Source organism: Entelurus aequoreus, linkage group LG26 (genome assembly GCF_033978785.1).
Source record: "Entelurus aequoreus isolate RoL-2023_Sb linkage group LG26, RoL_Eaeq_v1.1, whole genome shotgun sequence".
Taxonomy (NCBI): Eukaryota; Metazoa; Chordata; class Actinopteri; order Syngnathiformes; family Syngnathidae; genus Entelurus; species Entelurus aequoreus.
This window is the reverse complement of record NC_084756.1, coordinates 26695318-26711064: the sequence shown is the minus strand read 5'-3', so window position 1 is coordinate 26711064 and position 15747 is coordinate 26695318. Positions and strand designations below refer to the sequence as shown.

Sequence of the window (15747 nt, the reverse complement as noted above, 5' to 3'; positions counted from 1 at the left end):
CCTGCGGCTTATACAAGGGTGCGGCTTATTTACGGCCTGCTGTTCTCCGACACCGACGAAGAGGATTTCGGTGGTTTTAGTACGCAGGAGGAAGACGATGACACAATGATTAAAGACTGACTTTTCATATACCGGTAGGCTGGTTATTTTGATAACGTACAGGCGAGCACTTTGTATTACTTTGCACCGTTGTATTATTTGTACTCTGCACGAATGCTGTTCGCCATGTCAAAGATGTGAAAGTTTGATTGAATGATTGAAAGATTTATTGTTAATAAATGGGACGCTTTGCGTTCCCAAACAGTCATCTCTGTCCCATACCATACCAACTTTATTTATAAAGCCCTTTAAAAACAACCACAGTTGAAAAACAAAGGGCTGTACACCACAAAGAAATCCCGACAATCCCCTCCGTGGTAGCAGGAACCCCTATATACTACGCTAATTACTAGGGATGTCCGATAATGGCTTTTTGCCGATATCCGATATTGTCCAACTCTTTAATTACCGATACCGATATCAACCGATACCGATACTGATATATACAGTCGTGGAATTAACACATTATTATGCCTAATTTGGACAACCAGGTATGGTGAAGATAAGGTCCTTTTTTTTTTTAATTAATAAAATAAGATAAATAAATTAAAAACATTTTCTTGAATAAAAAAGAAAGTACAACAATATAAAATCAGTTACATAGAAACTAGTAATTAATGAAAATGAGTAAAATTAACTGTTAAAGGTTAGTACTATTAGTGGAGCAGCAGCACGCACAATCATGTGTGCTTACGGACTGTATCCCTTGCAGACTGTATTGATATATATTGATATATAATGTAGGAAGCAGAATATTAATAACAGAAAGAAACAACCCTTTTGTGTGAATGAGTGTAAATGGGGGAGGAAGTTTTTTTTGGGTTGGTGCACTAATTGTAAGTGTATCTTGTGTTTTTTATGTTGATTTAATAAAAAATAAAAAAAAATAAAAAAACCAAAAAAACCCCGATACAGATAAAAAAAACGATACCGATAATTTCCGATATTACATTTTAAAGCATTTATCGGCCGATATTATCGGACATCTCTAGTAATTACACATCAAAACGCCTACAGCTTATAGTCGGGTGCGGCTTATATACGGAGCAATCTGTATTTTCCCCTAAATTTAGCTGGAGCGGCTTATAGTCGGGTGCGGCTTATATACGGAGCAATCTGTATTTTCCCCTAAATTTAGCTGGTGCGGCTTATAGTCAGGTGCGGCTTATATACGGAGCAATCTGTATTTTCCCCTAAATTTAGCTGGTGCGGCTTATATACGGAGCAATCTGTATTTTCCCCTAAATTTAGCTGGTGCGGCTTATAGTCAGGTGCGGCTTATATATAGAGCAATCTGTATTTTCCCCTAAATTTAGCTGGTGCGGCTTATAGTCAGGTGCGGCTTATATACGGAGCAATCTGTATTTTCCCCTAAATTTAGCTGGTGCGGCTTATAGTCAGGTGCGGCTTATATATGGAGCAATCTGTATTTTCCCCTAAATTTAGCTGGTGCGGCTTATAGTCAGGTGCGGCTTATATATGGAGCAATCTGTATTTTCCCCTAAATTTAGCTGGTGCGGCTTATAGTCAGGTGCGGCTTATATATGGAGCAATCTGTATTTTCCCCTAAATTTAGCTGGTGTGGCTTATAGTCGGGTGCGGCTTATATACGGAGCAATCTGTATTTTCCCCTAAATTTAGCTGGTGCGGCTTATTGTCCGGAAATTACGGTATATAAAATATTTGTTTCTTCTAAAATATAGTGAGTGCGGCTTATAGTCTGGAAAGTACGGTCATTTTCTATGGGGACCTTGTCAACCAAGTCAACCAGTGACATTGGATGTGAGGGTATTATATCACCTAATAATACACCAGGAGGGTATTATATCACCTAATAATACAACACCGGGAAAGAACATGATGACAAGGTTTATGATAATTCAATTATTCCCCCCTGCCATTGGGAAAACATTTGCGTACCAATTAGCTGGTGTCAGGCGGCCTCCCCCGTACTTGTATTTCCACTTATGCTTCACTTGCTAATCTCTTATTTCTGTGCTTGCTTTTCCTAATACAGTGCAAATGAAGTGAATATAAATAAACAACAGGCAGCATGCTAGCAGCACCACTTCTAATTGGCTGACACTTCCACACTTCCTGCCTAAGCTGCTAATTCCCTCCGACCCACACGTCTGCAGCACGGTCGCACTGACCAACGTTGAGCCCCAACAAGTCACGCTCTAAAACGGGGACATCGTGCTGACCAAGGTGCATCGTGCCAAGGGCAATCATGGGGAGAAAATAAGAGAGATAAATAAAAATAAAAAAAAAGAGGAATTTAGAAGCGGCCTGGCCTGTCACCCACCTGGCACGACTCCATTGGTGGCGATGGCGCTCATAGAGATGGCAGTCAGCATGGTCTGCAGAGGGGACAGACAAGCACAGGTAGTCTTTAGGTTTGATTGAGCGGCTGCATCTTCCCTGAAAAAGGTAACACAAAACATTTGACTAACCACATATATAATTATAAACAGTTTATTCAACTGTGAATACTTTATGTGTGTCTTATATCTGAGCTATTGTGTAGAAATATTGGGAAATAATTACTAAAGTACAATTCATTCACGAACTGGTCAAATCTAGTCTTAGACTTAGATTGGTCAGATCTAGTATTAGGCTTAGATTGGTCAGAGATAGTATTAGACTTAGATTGGTCAGAAATAGTATTAGACTTAGATTGGTCAGATCTAGTCTTAGACTTAGATTGGTCAGAGATAGTATTAGACTTGATTGGTCAGATCTAGTCTTAGACTTAGATTGGTCAGAAATAGTATTAGACTTAGATTGGTCAAATCTAGTCTAATCTAGTCTAAGACTTAGATTGGTCAAATCTAGTCTAAGACTTAGATTGGTCAAATCTAGTCTAAGACTTAGATTGGTCAAATCTAGTCTAAGACTTAGATTGGTCAAATCTAGTCTAAGACTTAGATTGGTCAAATCTAGTCTAAGACTTAGATTGGTCAAATCTAGTCTAAGACTTAGATTGGTCAAATCTAGTCTAAGACTTAGATTGGTCAAATCTAGTCTAAGATTTAGATTGGTCAGAAATAGTATTAGACTTAGATTGGTCAGATCTAGTATTAGACTTAGATTGGTCAGATCTAGTCTTAGACTTAGATTGGTCAAATCTAGTCTAATCTAGTCTAACACTTAGATTGGTCAAATCTAGTCTAAGACTTAGATTGGTCAGAAATAGTCTTAGACTTAGATTGGTCAGATCTAGTCTTAGACTTAGATTGGTCAGAAATAGTATTAGACTTAGATTGGTCAAATCTAGTCTAATCTAGTCTAAGACTTAGATTGGTCAAATCTAGTCTAAGACTTAGATTGGTCAAATCTAGTCTAAGACTTAGATTGGTCAAATCTAGTCTAAGACTTAGATTGGTCAAATCTAGTCTAAGACTTAGATTGGTCAAATCTAGTCTAAGACTTAGATTGGTCAAATCTAGTCTAAGACTTAGATTGGTCAAATCTAGTCTAAGACTTAGATTGGTCAAATCTAGTCTAAGATTTAGATTGGTCAGAAATAGTATTAGACTTAGATTGGTCAGATCTAGTATTAGACTTAGATTGGTCAGATCTAGTCTTAGACTTAGATTGGTCAAATCTAGTCTAATCTAGTCTAACACTTAGATTGGTCAAATCTAGTCTAAGACTTAGATTGGTCAGAAATAGTCTTAGACTTAGATTGGTCAGATCTAGTCTTAGACTTAGATTGGTCAGAAATAGTATTAGACTTAGATTGGTCAGATCTAGTCTTAGACTTACATTGGTCAGAGATAGTATTAGGCTTAGATTGGTCAGATCTACTCTTAGACTTAGTTTGGTCAAATCTAGTCTAATCTAGTCTAAGACTTAGATTGGTCAAATCTAGTCTAAGACTTAGATTGGTCAAATCTAGTCTAAGACTTAGATTGGTCAAATCTAGTCTAAGACTTAGATTGGTCAAATCTAGTCTAAGATTTAGATTGGTCTGAGCTAGTGTTAGACTTAGATTGGTCAGATCTAGTATTAGATTTAGATTGGTCAAATCTAGAGTAAGATTTAGATTGGTCAAATCTAGAGTAAGACTTAGATTGGTCAAATCTAGTCTGAGACTTACATTGGTCAGAGATAGTATTAGACTTACATTGGTCAGATATAGTCTTAGACAAACAGGTCAGCTCTAGTCTTTGACTTAGATTGGTCAAATGTAGTCTAAGACATAGATTGGTCGGAGCTAGCCTTAGACTTAGAATGGTCAGATCTAGTCTTAAACTTATATTGGTCAGATCTAGTCTTAGATTGGTCAGATCTAGTCTTAGACTTATATTGGTCAGATCTAGTCTTAGATTGGTCAGATCTATTATTATACTTAGATTGGTTAGATATAGTATTTGACTTAGATTGGTCAGAGCTAGTCTTAGACTTAGATTGGTCAGATCTAGTCCTAGACTTAGATTGGTCAAATCTAGTTTTAGACTTCGATTGGTCAGAGATAGTCTAAGACTTGGATTGGTCAGATCTAGTCTTAGACTTAGATTGGTCAGAGATAGTCTTAGATTTAGATTGGTCAAATCTAGTCTAAGACTTAGATTGGTCGGAGCTAGTCTTACACTTAGATAGGTCAGATCTAGTCTTAGACTTAGATTGGTCAAATTTAATCCAAGACTTAGATTGGTCAGAGATAGTATTCGACTTACATTGGTCAGCTCTAGTCTTAGACTTAGATTGGTTAGATATAGTCTAAGAATTAGATTGGTCAGAGCTAGTCTTATACTTAGATTGGTCAGATCTAGTCTTAGACTTAGATTGGTCCAATCTAGTCTTAGACTTGGATTGGTCAAATCTAGTCCAAGACATAGATTGGTCGGAGCTAGCCTTAGACTTAGAATGGTCAGATCTAGTCTTAAACTTATATTGGTCAGATCTAGTCTTAGATTGGTCAGATCTAGTCTTAGACTTATATTGGTCAGATCTAGTCTTAGATTGGTCAGATCTATTATTAGACTTAGATTGGTTAGATATAGTATTTGACTTAGATTGGTCAGAGCTAGTCTTAGACTTAGATTGGTCAGATCTAGTCCTAGACTTAGATTGGTCAAATCTAGTTTTAGACTTCGATTGGTCAGAGATAGTCTAAGACTTGGATTGGTCAGATCTAGTCTTAGACTTAGATTGGTCAGAGATAGTCTTAGATTTAGATTGGTCAAATCTAGTCTAAGACTTAGATTGGTCGGAGCTAGTCTTACACTTAGATAGGTCAGATCTAGTCTTAGACTTAGATTGGTCAAATTTAATCTAAGACTTAGATTGGTCAGAGATAGTATTCGACTTACATTGGTCAGCTCTAGTCTTAGACTTAGATTGGTTAGATATAGTCTAAGACTTAGATTGGTCAGAGCTAGTCTTATACTTAGATTGGTCAGAGATAGTATTAGACTTAGATTGGTCAGATCTAGTCTTAAACTTAGATTGGTCAAATCTAGTCCAAGACTTGGATTGGTCTGAGCTAGTCTTAGACTTAGATAGGTCAGATCTAGTCTTGGACTTAGATTGGTCAGATCTAGTCCAAGACTTAAATTGGTCAGATCCAGTCTAGCGGCTGGTGCCAATGCCTCAGTAGGCTTCATCAGTTCATGCCCATAGACTTAGATTGGTCAGATCTAGTCTTAGATTGGTCAGATCTAGTCTTAGATTGGTCAGATTCAGTCTTGCGGCTGGTGCCAATACCTCAGTAGGATTAATCAGTTCATGCCCATAGACTTAGATTGGTCAGATCTAGTCTTAGACTTAGATTGGTCAATCTTTCTCATTGTACCCCATTTGGGTTGAGTTTTTTCTTGCCCTGATGTGGGATCTGAGCCAAGGATGTCATTGTGGCTTGTGCAGCCCTTTGAGACGCTTGTGATTAAGGGCTATATAAAGTAAACTTTGATTGATTGATATTTACTATAATCCAAGTTTCTCTAACTAGTAGCTTAGCCTACTACATTTTCCAAGTGGCTTGCTCATCATTGTGTCTTACTACTGTCGTATGCTAACGTCAATTTTAGCATGCCAATGAACATGGCTAACATAGCTTTTAGCTTGTTAGCATGTTTATAATGTTAAGTCGAAAACATCTTCATAAATGTATTGGCTGTCTTGTGTCTCCGCACCGCGCGTCACGCTACATGACGTGTGGATGGAGTTGACAAAGACGCAGTAGACCAGGAGTCACCAACGCGGTGCCCGTGGGCACCAGGTAGCCCGTAAGGACCAGATGAGTAGCCCGCTGGCCTGTTCTAAAAATAGCTCAAATAGCAGCACTTACCTGTGAGCTGCCTCTATTTTAAAATGTTTATTTATTTACTAGCAAGCTGGTCTCGCTTTGCCCGACATTTTTAATTCTAAGAGAGACAAAACTCAAATAGAATTTGAAAATCCAAGAAAATATTTTAAAGACTTGGTCTTCACTTGTTTAAATAAATTCATTAATTTTTTTACTTTGCTTCTTATAACTTTCAGAAAGACAATTTTAGAGAAAAAATACAACCTTAAAAAGGATTTTAGGATTTTGAAACACATATACCTTTTTACCTTTTAAATTCCTTCATCTTCTTTCCTGACAATTTAAATCAATGTTCAAGTATTTTTTTTTTTATTATTGTAAAGAATAATAAATACATTTTAATTTAATTGTTCATTTTAGCTTCTGTTTTTTCGACGAAGAATAATTGTGAAATATTTCTTCAAACTTATTATGATTAAAATTCAAAAAAACTATTCTGGCAAATCTAGAAAATCTGTAGAATCAAATTTAAATCTTATTTCAAAGTCTTTTGAATTTCTTTTAAAAATTGTGTTCTGGAAAATCTAGAAGAAATAATGATTTGTCTTTGTTAGAAATATAGCTTGGTCCAATTTGTTATATATTCTAACAAAGTGCAGATTGGATTTTAACCTATTTAAAACATGTCATCAAAATTCTAAAATTAATCTTAATCAGGAAAAATTACTAATGATGTTCCGTAAATTATTTTTTTAATTTTTTCAAAAAGATTCGAATTAGCTAGTTTTTCTCTTCTTTTTTTTCGGTTGAATTTTGAATTTTAAAGAGTCGAAATTGAAGATAAACTATGTTTCAAAATTTAATTGTCATTTTTTTCGTGTTTTCTCCTCTTTTAAACCGTTCAATTAAGTGTAAATATCATTAATTATTAATAATAACAGAGTTAAAGGTAAATTGAGCAAATTGGCTATTTCTGGCAATTTATTGAAGTGTGTATCAAACTGGTAGCCCTTCGCATTAATCACTACCCAAGAAGTAGCTCTTGCTTTCAAAAAGGTTGGTGACCCCTGCAGTAGACAAACAGAAAATGCTAAAGCCAAGTGGCTGCTGATTAGATAAATAATAAAGCCAGAGGGCTCCTTCGTCAGCCGGGACGACAAGTCAGATGAAACTCTGGTGTGGACTCAGACGGAAACGCGGCAAGAAATGTGCGGCCGTGCAAGAGCGCCGACCCCCAGCCAGACTTCATCACTGCGAGGGGGAGCGAGTGGAGGAATGTTCCGGAAAAGAGCGAATGACAAATGGCAGGAAGAAGAGATGATGGCGTGTGATGCAGGCATTAAGATTTCATGTGGCGCTCACATGCTACCGTTGGATATTTGAGTGATTTTGTTGGCACGTGGAAAGGAGGACGCGTCAAGTTACTGCTATTGCGTAACAGAGCACACCAACAACATACAGTCAGAATAATACAGAAGGATTATCGTGAATACGCCAATAGGGATGGTACTCAATTGGCCAATTTTATGCTGTTTGCTTGCTTGCAAGTACATCTAATCCGGGTCACGGCACCAACCCGACAGTGGTGCTCTGTTCAGTCCAGCCCCGGGTTCCAACCGGCCACCACCAATCCCCACCGAATGACGGCGCTAGGCAATGAGCTAAAAGCCGCAGGCTGTCGACTCATTGTCCTGCGCAGCTCGTTGGGAAGTTAGCGTACTGACGCTGTCACATCTGTTTGACGTGCATACAAACGTGTCACTATCACAAGGCTCGTTTTGGGATTGGTATCGTCATCAGCCGATATCAACCCTTGCAATATTGCTATCATACAGGAAAAAGTGGTATTCTGCCAACCCTATACTACAATTAATTGTATTTTTAAAAAATTTTTAAAGCAAAAAATAGAACAAAAACACACATATTACCATTAGTGGTTAAACAAGGGGTTCTTAACCTTTTTGACCTCGGGGCCCAACTTTCCCACTACATACTCAAATATCAACACTGAATTAGTAATAATATTCTTGAGTTTAATAGTATTCAATAATTATATCTAACCTACTTACAGTTCATATAGAGATATAAAAGCATGTGTTAATCACAAATATTATTATCAAGGTATAGGTCGGGTTGGTTACAAAATAAATAACGAAGGGACTCATAAAAAAACGAGGGAAAAAAATGACCCTACATACTACACGGTGGCTAAAATAAATACATTCTAATTAAATAAATAATACACAATAGTAATACGTATGTTTCGTAAATAAACTGTCAGTAAAATTAAAATTAAAATAAAGCTTCCACACTTTAGTCATAATCTTTGCGCTGGAGAAACTTCTTTATAACTTTCGCTCCAGACTTCTTTGGTTTGTTTGATGTGGTCATTACTGCCTCCAGTGGTGGGGAAGTGTATTACAGCTGAGTGCTGCTGCGGCCCATAGGGACCGCGGCTGATAAACAGATTTTTTTGGCGGCCCTCTAGTTAATAAGGTTAAGAATCTTTGGGTTAAACAGAACACACATGTACACATATATATATATATATATGTCTTAATTAGATTATCCAAAAAAATAGTGCTCGATACCTGTGCTTAAAAGAGAAACTGTTTATTATATACCGTCCAGACTTGTCATCCCTCAACAAGCGCAGCGAAATTGTATCAGCATGCCGTCACAGAAGGAAACACCTCCTAGGTAACACATGAGTCAATCACCACGCCTGCCTGTACCCACCCGCTCTGTGCCCTATATAAACCATGGTATGTGAATGCTTCCATTAAAATCTCCTGAGGATTGAGGAAAACCCCTCATGAAACAGGCCTGTAGAGATGAAATAGTCTTGTGATTTTTCCCCACACATACATACATACATACATACATACATACATATACATACATATATATATATATATATATATATACATATATATACATATATATATATATACATATATATATATACATATATATACATATATACATATATATATATATATATATATATATATATATATATATATATATATATATATATATATATATATATATATATATATATATATATATATATACATATATACATATATATATATATATACATATATATATATATATATATACACACACATACATATACATATTTTTAAGAGTCTTTTTTTTATGTATTTTTCACAATTACTATTTATATTGAATAAAAATTGCTTGTCGACCCCAACTAACAATTTGCACTCATGTTGTTGTTATGATATATTTTCAATAATAGCGAACATTAGCAAATTAAACTTTGCCAAATCGCTATCATTCGCAAACAACAAATGAATACGCGTGTGCGTATATGTGTTACACCAGTGGTCCCCAACCTTTTTGTAGCTGCGGACTGGTCAACGCTTGAAAATTTGTCCCACGGACCGGTGGGGGGTGGGGTGTATTTAAAAAAAAAATTTTTTTTTTTTTTTTACATAAGTAAATACAATCATGTGTGCTTACGGACTGTATCCCTGCAGACTGTATTGATCTATATTGATGTATAATGTATATATTGTGTTTTTTATGTTGATTTCATACAACAACAAAAAATTTTTTATTTTTTTTTTAAATTTCTTGTGCTGCCCGGTACCAATCGGTCCGGTGGTTGGGGACCACTGTGTTACACAATTCTTCCAGTTGCTATAAAATGGTATTGCTGAATGGATTTTTAAAAATATATTTAGGCTTACATGTAAGCACTGTGACATCAATATTATTGTTTTATTAATGGCTGTGATGGTGATGGACATGAGTAATAGAGTGTTGGTTGGGAATTGCTTTTTACAGTATTATTTTGTTGGGCTGATTATATTCTGTGTGATGTTTGTAAATAACATACAACATATACAGTATTAAAAAAAGATACATGTGTCTGACAATCCAAATACAGTATGTTGACATACACACAGCCTTGCACACACCTTCTCACAGCCAATCATGTGCAACTGTGCCAGTTTGCACGTACCTTCCAAATGTGCAAAAACAGCACCCAGAAACACTTTCAGACTTGATAAATGACATTTCAAGTGCTAAATGATTATATTTGCATCTCCTCCTCCCAGTATTGTGGGTGTTCTAATATTCAGCATTTATTCTGCATATACATGAAGACATGCTAAATAAATTACACATTCTATTTTGCACTTTTAAAAGATGCAATCCTCAGAGTTGATCAGCTCCAGTTTCCTATTGTGACCAGGGGCCGTACTTATCAAGCTTCTTAGAATTACTCCTAAGAAGTCTGCTAAGAGTTGACTTAAGAGTAAATAAATTCTTGGCTGAAAGCTGCACTTAAAAGTTAGTTATCAAGCGTCTTACTCACACTTTCAGCGAAGTGTAGGACTGAATCTTAAGTGTCACACTCAGAGCTGAATTACGACATTACTATGTGCCGTAAACGCAATTTTAGGTGACGTCATTTCTGTGTCCATAGAAATGACCAATCACGGAAGGGAATCCGTTGTCTAAGAATAAAGAAATATCTTGGAAATATTTAAGTGGACAATGGGAGTGTATATTTTGACAATAAACTACAAAATAATATAAAACAAACTAGTCCCCGCCGGCACTCATGCTACCGCTCCCTCTCTTCTTTTCTCTCGCCCACACACTCACTGACGTCACTCACCTCACGGCCACACACATACGCTACTGTCATAACATTTTCTTTCCAATTCATTAATTAGGCAACTAATTTGAAACTGGTGTGGGTGGCTCTATATATACTAGCCCACTGCAGCCACATGCAGAAATCAACAAGGAATCGAAAAGTATTAAATCTGTGACAAAAATAATATCCGCTCTGTCTAAACGATACCGTTTGATCAGCTGCTCGTCATCAAAAAAACCAAAACATTGTTCCGTTCCCTGAACGTTGGCGCACGTCTCTCTCGCCTCAGTGCCATCCCCTGCTGGCAACTCCTAACCACTTAAGACACCTCTGAAGGTCTCTTAAATATCGTGGAGAGTAGGAGTGATTCTTAGACTTAAGAACGTTGATAAAAAGCTTTTATTCTTAAGTTTGAGAGTAGGACTAAATTTTGCAAATTCTCAGGACTTAAGTGTAAAATGGCACTCTAAGAAGCTTGATAAGTACGGCCCCAGGTTTGTGGTCTACAAAATAAATAACCTGTTAATAAATGACCATAGGAGAGAGTTGCTGTTTCTGTTCTCATGCAGTCCAAATTATTATTCGAAATAAAAAGATAACTTGTGATATATAATGATTTTTTTAAGAAATGATGCTGGTGGGCCCACCAGCACTAACAATTCGGCCTGTGAGACATCCCAAGTAAATATATATTTATTTAATATTTATATATATTAGGGCTGGGAATCTTTGGGTGTCCCACGATTCGATTCAGAATCGATTCTTAGGGTCACAATTTGATTCAAAATCGATTTTTTTTCAATTCAACACGATTCTCGATTCAAAAACAATTTTTTTTAATTTTTTTAAAAATGAAAATACACAACAATACCATAATAATGCAATACAATTTCAAAACCAAACCCAATTTTGGAGTTCTGAACTTGTGATTTCTTGCAGTGTTAAGTGGTAATATTTCACATTTGTCCCAATTGACTTTATACCCTGATAAACAGCCATATTCAGTGATGACATCATTGATATAGTGTAGAGAGGAGTTAACATGTGACAGGTAGAGAATGATGTCGTCACAATACATCGATAGCTTATTATACTGAGAGCCAATTTTTATAACATGAATATTATTTTCACTTCTTATTTTTGCAGCTAAGGGTTCAATAACCAAATGAAATAATAATCCAGATGCAGGACATCCCTGTTTTACTCCTCTTTTTAACAAAAAAGGTTCTGAAATATGATTATTGGTTTTGACTGATGCCATGGGCCTTGTATAAAGCATCTTAATCCATTGTATCAAATTATCTCCAAATCCAAATGTACGTCATGTGCAAAACATAAATGAGCAGTTTATGCGGTGGAATGTCTTCTCCGCATCAACACTACATACTGCTGTGGGATAAGGGAGACTTCTAGCATAGTAAATAACTAGAGATGTCCGATAATATCGGTCTGCCGATATTATCGGCCGATAAATGCATTAAAATGTAATATCGGAAATTATCGGTATCGGTTTTTTTATTATCAGTATCTTTTTTTAATTTTTTTTTTATTTAAATCAACATAAAAAACACAAGATACACTTACAATTAGTGCACCAACCCAAAAAACTCCCTCCCCCCATTTACACTCATTCACACAAAAGGGTTGTTTCTTTCTGTTATTAATATTCTGCTTCCTACATTATATATCAATATATATCAATACAGTCTGCAAGGGATACAGTCCGTAAGCACACATGATTGTGCGTGCTGCTGCTCCACTAATAGTACTAACCTTTAACACTTCATTTTACTCATTTTCATTCATTACTAGTTTTTATGTAACTGGTTTTATATTGTTTTACTTTCTTTTTTATTCAAGAAAATGTTTTAAATTTATTTATCTTATTTTACTAATTTTTTTAAAAAGTACCTTATCTTCACCATACCTGGTTGTCCAAATTAGGCATAATAATGTGTTAATTCCACGACTGTATATATCGGTTGATATCGGTATCGGTTGATATCGGTATCGGTAATTAAAGAGTTGGACAATATCGGCATATCGGATATCGGCAAAAAGCCATTATCGGACATCCCTATAAATAACATTAAACAATTTCCTTGTATTGTCTGAAGATTGTCGACCTTCCATGAAGCCAGTTTGGTCAGTAGGAATTAATTTTCCTATTACATTTGATAATCGTGTGGCTAAGATTTTTGCCAAGATTCAAAAGGATTGTCTATTCATGGAATACATAGATTTCAGCAGGATCTACCCCAGTCTGCTGACATGCAAGCAGAGTAGTAGATTTTTGTAAAAAGCTTTTATAATTAGGGATGTCCGATAATGGCTTTTTGCCGATATCTGATATTCCGATATTGTCCAACTCTTTAATTACCGATATCAACCGATACCGATATCAACCGATATATGCAGTCGTGGAATTAACACATTATTATGCCTAATTTGGACAACCAGGTATGGTGAAGATAAGGTACTTTTTAAAAAAATTAGTAAAATAAGATAAATAAATTAAAAACATTTTCTTGAATAAAAAAGAAAGTACAACAATATAAAAACAGTTACATAGAAACTAGTAATTAATGAAAATGAGTAAAATTAACTGTTAAAGGTTAGTACTATTAGTGGAGCAGCAGCACGCACAATCATGTGTGCTTACGGACTGTATCCCTTGCAGACTGTATTGATATATATTGATATATAATGTAGGAAGCAGAATATTAATAACAGAAAGAAACAACCCTTTTGTGTGAATGAGTGTAAATGGGGGGAGGGAGGTTTTTTGGGTTGGTGCACTAATTGTAAGTGTATCTTGTGTTTTTTATGTTGATTTAATTAAAAAAACAAACAAAAAAACAACAACAAAAAAAGCCTGATACCGATAATAAAAAAACCGATACCGATAATTTCCGATATTACATTTTAACGCATATATCGGCCGATATTATCGGACATCTTTATTTATAATTGTAAAGGACAATGTTTTATCAACTGATTGCAATAATGTACATTTGTTTTAACTATTAAATGAACCAAAAATATGACTTATTTTATCTTTGTGAAAATATTTGACACAGTGTGTTGTCAAGCTTATGAGATGCGATGCAAGTGTAAGCCACTCTGACACTATTGTTCTTTTTTTTTCTTTTTTATAAATGTCTAATGATAATGTCAATGAGGGATTTTTAATCACTGCTATGTTGAAATTGTAACTAATATTGATACTGTTGTTGATAATATTCATTTTTGTTTCACTACTTTTGGATTGTTCTGTGTCGTGTTTGTGTCTCCTCTCAATTGCTCTGTTTATTGCAGTTCTGAGTGTTGCTGGGTCGGGTTTGGTTTTGGAATTGGATCGCATTGTTATGGTATTGCTGTGTATTGTTTTGTTGGATTGATTAACTAAAAAAAAAATTTAATTAAATAAAAAAAATAAAAATCTATTTTTTAAAAATGAGAATCGATTCTGAATCGCACAACGTGAGAATCGCGATTCGAATTCGAATCGATTTTTTCCCACACCCCTATTATTTTCCATCATACTTTGCAAATAAATGATTTAAAAATCAGAGAATGTGATTTTCTGGATTTTTCTCTCTCATTCTGTCTCTTATAGTTGAGGTATACCTATGATGGAAATTACAGGCCTCTCTCATCTTTTTAAAGGCCTACTGAAATGAATTTTTTTTATTTAAACGGGGATAGCAGATCCATTCTATGTGTCATACTTGATCATTTCGCGATATTGCCATATTTTTGCTGAAAGGATTTAGTAGAGAACAACGTCGATAAAGTTCGCAACTTTTGGTCTCTGATAAAAAAAAACCTTGCCCCTACCGGAAGTAGTGTGATGACGTTGTCAGTTGTTCACTCCCTCATATTTTCCTATTGTTTTCAACGCAGCTGGAGCTATTCGGACCATTACCCCATTAATTTGAGCGAGGATGAAAGATTCGTGGACGAGGAACGTAAGAGTGACGGACTCGAATGCAGTGAAATACATATTTTTTTTCGCTCTGACCGTAACTTAGGTACAAGCTGGCTCATTGGATTCCACACTTTCCTTTTTCTATTGTGGGTCACGGATTTGTATTTTAAACCACCTCGGATACTATATCCTCTTGAAAATGAGAGTCGAGAACCCGAAATGGACATTCACAGTGACTTGTATCTCCACGACAATACATCGACGAAGCTCATTAGCATTAGCTAAGAGCTAACGTGATAGCTACGAGCTAACGTGATAGCATCTGGCTCAAATGCAGATAGAAACAAAATAAATAAATCCCTGACTGGAAGGATAGACAGAAGATCAACAATACTATTAAACCATGTACATGTAACTACACGGTTAATAGATCTCAGCCTGGCAAAGCTTAACAATGCTGTTGCTAACGACGCTAAGGCTAACTTAGCAACTTAGCAACCGGACCTCACAGAGCTATGATAAAAACATTAGCGCTCCACCTACGCCAGCCAGCCCTCATCTGCCCAGCTCATCAACACCCGTGCTCACCTGCGTTCCAGCGATTGACGGCGCGACAAAGGACTTCACCCGATCATCCGTGCGGTGGCCGGTTAGCATCGGCTAGCGCGTCTGCTATCCAAGTGAGTAATCCTTGTTGTGTTGCTACAGCCGCCGCTAATAGACTGATCGATCCCAACTACAACGTTCTTCTTTGCAGCCTCCATTGTTCATTAAACAAATTGCAAAAGATTCACCAACACAGATGTCCAGAATACTGTGGAA

The 15747-nt window shown here is 36.0% G+C and overlaps 1 pseudogene; it reads right to left on the bottom strand.

Moving 5' to 3' along the window:
• LOC133643325 (solute carrier family 12 member 5-like) overlaps nucleotides 1–15747 on the bottom strand; it is a 215290-nt pseudogene that overhangs the window by 64749 nt on the left and 134794 nt on the right.